Source organism: Morus notabilis, unplaced genomic scaffold (genome assembly GCF_000414095.1).
Source record: "Morus notabilis unplaced genomic scaffold, ASM41409v2 Scaffold535, whole genome shotgun sequence".
NCBI lineage: Eukaryota > Viridiplantae > Streptophyta > Magnoliopsida > Rosales > Moraceae > Morus > Morus notabilis.
This window is the reverse complement of record NW_010367018.1, coordinates 706725-710736: the sequence shown is the minus strand read 5'-3', so window position 1 is coordinate 710736 and position 4012 is coordinate 706725.

The window sequence follows — 4012 nt, the reverse complement described above, 5'->3', positions numbered from 1 at the left end:
TTTACTGTTTGTAATGGTACGAATAGTATTTTTCTGATGGTATGATAATGGAACATAAGATAAATGTAATCGGGAAGGTAAAACGGAACTTGACCTCAAGTCAATTATGGATATCCTATGGGGATGATGCACTAATATATTGAGTCATGGACTAGAGCTAATCAGAGCTTTGTAAATACGCTATATAAATCGAGAGTGCAGCTCTAGGCTTTTAGTGGAATAGCGCTAGAGTTTTATAATCATGAGACGGACTTGTTGGTTTACAAGTAGCGTTGTGATTATAGGAGCTTGATTTATATATGTCCATCGGGTCCCTTTGCTAGCTCACATAATTTCCTGTAACAATACGGTCTATTTCCTCACATTGGTAACTTGTGTTATTTCCGTAAAAGAGGTTCAAAGTTAATTCATGGGTGATTTATCGGGTGAATTAATTGATAAATTAATTCTAGATAAATTGGTTGAATTATTGTTTTAAGAGTTGTTTAATATGGGAAGACTATTATATGACTGTTTTGATCAGGCAATTTCTCTATTGGGTTGTTTGAATCAAAACTGAGGCTTTATGCAAGTTTCCCGTATTGAAAAACTAGGAAAAACAACTTTCGTCAGTGCAGACAGGTCGACCGGTTGGGTAGACCGGTCACAGGTCGACCGGTCCGGTCGACCGGTTAGTGAAGACAGGTTGACCGGTGAGTTATAACGTCTCTGTCACCGGTCGACCGGTTGTAACGTAAAATGCATGATGACATGGCAAAATCGACTCTGGATGCGATTAGAACTTTGGGAAACCTAATTGTTACGAAAGTGTGACTTCCTAAACACTATAAATAGCCTATTAAGTCACATTACTCATTAGATCACTTGAGAGACTTTTTGGAGGTTATTGATAAAAGATTCCTGAGAGGAAAAATTGTTTAATTCTCAAGAACAATTTTTTCTTTGGTTCTCTTGTGATTGGAAGGAGATCAAGAATACCTAGAGGAGATTAAACGACGTGTGCCCACCCGCACACCGATTGTGGAAACGAGAATAGCAAAGAAGACCAGTTGGTTGAGGCTCTTCTGGTTGTTGTTTAGAACGCTTAGATCTGTCAGACGTGCAGTTTCCTGAAATCTCAAAAGGTATGTTTTAGATCTTTAGTATTTATGTTATATAGCATCATGAACATGTTCTTGTTTGGCTTTGACGTTGATTAAAATTTTTAAATTCCGCTGCGCACTCGATGCCATTAATTTTCTAACAGTTTGGGGCATGGATTTTATGGGCCCCTTTCCGGTATCGTTTGGAAATTGATACATTCTTGTGGCTGTTGACTATGTGTCAAAGTGGGTGGAGGCGGTTGTTTCAGCCACAAATGATGCCAAGGTGGTGTTGAGATTCTTACAGAAGCACATCTTCACTCGTTTTGGAACTCCCCAAGCTATCATTAGTGATGAAGGAACCCACTTTTACAACAAGTACTTGGGGCAACTGCTTGCTAAATACGATGTTAAACACAAGGTCGCCACAGCCTATCACCCTCAAACCAGTGGGCAGGCTGAATTATCAAACAGGGAAATCAAGCGGATACTTGAGAAAACAGTGAACTCGACTCGCAAAGATTGGTCGGTACGCTTGGACGATGCACTGTGGGCCTTCCGAATAGCATTGAAAACACCATTGGGAATGTCCTCATATAGACTGGTTTATGGAAAAGCTTGTCACTTGCCTGTGGAGTTAGAACATATAACGTTTTGGGCTCTCAAGAAGCTAAACCTCGATTGGCAGGCAACCGGGCAGAACAGACTGTTACAATTGAATGAGTTAGATGAATTCAAGTTACAAGCTTATGAGAGTGCACGGTTATACAAGGAAAAGACAAAGAAATGGCATGACAGTAAAATCTTACCTCAAAAATTGGAACATGGGCAACAAGTGCTTTTGTTCAACTCCCGGTTGAAGCTTTTCCCCGTGAAACTGAAATCTCGTTGGTCTGGGCCATTTAAAGTCACTGAAGTATTTCCCTATGGAGCAGTAAAGTTGAATGAAGAGAGCTTTGGGAGGCAATTTAAGGTAAATGGACAGCGGTTGAAGCACTATTGGGGAGGTTCGGTGGATCGCTGCAAGACGTCCATCACTCTGCAAGAGGCTTAAATCAGGGAAGTAGTCATGCTGATGACTAAAAAATAAGCGCTTATGGGAGGCAACCCTTGGATTGTTTTCCTTTGTTTTCATTTTTATTTTGCTATTTTGCCTTTGTACTTTCAATTGGGTGTGTGGTTTAATGGTTGGTAGAATTAATTTAAGTTCAATCCTTTGCAGAAAATAGAAAAAGAAAGAGAGAAAGCGTTGGAAGTTGCCCAGAATGCCATGACTAAATGCTGCAGCATTTTGGGCAGGAAGTCAAAAAAAAAATGACAACGCGTTTAGCCTGCTCCTGAAGCCCTAATTTCACCACTTATTTATACTCTTCACTTCATCTTCTTCGAACATCACAAACTCACATCTGTCACATACTCCAAATCTTCCCTCACGGCCGGCCACTTTCAATCTTGCCATTTCCTCCGCCACTTTCATCAAGATTTCGAGCAAGCCTCCCCTCACCCACGGCATTCTCTCCAAAATCTCATAATATCCATCTCCACTGCGTGGGACAGCACAAGTTTGGGGGAAGAGGAAGCCGCCACTGCAAAGCAGATATCCTCTTGAGGTAAATGCGAATTCTTCCCTGTCTCTGTACCCTTGATTGAGGACAGAATATTACTGGACGAATTCGAGAACTAGGGGGGTACACTATTTCTGCCGTGAGAGAAGAAGTAACCTGAAGTGGTCACAAACGTGAGGTCAGAGGAGAGGTGAGGTTAGGCTACAAGATTTAACTTAATGAAGAAGAAGAAGCAAACTTGCTTTGTTGGGTTTCAGGAAGTGCTTAAGCTTAGGGAGTATTTCTTATTGGGTAGTCAGAAATAGAGAAGGGTGTGCAGGTCACAAAGATGTCGTTCAAGAGCAGGGCACGTAAGGGGAAATGTGTACAGGTCTCGGTTGACTTAGACAGTTCTAAGACACAACCTGCCCCGAGAAATCAGGAAATGGAAAGGTTTGCATCTCCCCAAGCACTATACTGATTCACATCATGCATGAATACTCAAGCATTGCACATGGAGCGAGGCTTTGTGTACAGAAGGGGTCGCACATTAGGCTATCCCAACTTCATCCATTCGGTCATTGAGACGCACAAATGGCATTCATTCTGCCATAATCCGCCTGCCGCGATAGTGCAGCTTGTGCGTGAATTTTATGCTAATTACAACGCTGCGGTGCCCGATTCAGTCTTTGTCTGAGGTCAGACTGTAATGACTGAGAAAATTCCAGACCTTAAATAATACAATTCATGTATTTTTAAGCCAAGGATTTTCTTAGAAAATATTATGTTATATTGTGAATGGAGGATTTATGGAATTAATATATGTATTCCTAAATTCTATAGCAAATTTCATGTTAAGTTCATGTTTCGATCAAGTAAATTCGATCGATAAATTCTCGCCGTATTTTAAGGCGGAATAATTTTCAGTACAAGTATAGTTTGAGAATCTTAATTTCAAGAATCTCTAAGCACAGCACGATGTTAGCGGCGTATAAAAAAAATGCACTGGCATTTTAAAAGAAGAAAAAAATCCTTAATTGCTAGACAGTTAGGTTAAAGTCACAAGATAAATACCTATAGTAGATGGATACAATATGAGCTCGGGAGTTGACACTGTCAGAAACGTCATTCTTGGGATAGAATACAGAAAATTAAAATTTAGAATTTGTTCAGTCTAAAATTAATTTCAAGACTTGAAACAGTTTGAAATATTACGCGAGTAAGAATATAAAACAATATTGAATTATTCAGAAATTGATATTGGACTGTAAGTAGTAGATTAACTTACGTGAGCTAAACTAATTACCTCTAATCAGTATAAATTTAATCTGTTTAGAGGAAATAATTGAGGATAAGATCAGGCACGTAATCTTGCCTTAATCAGAT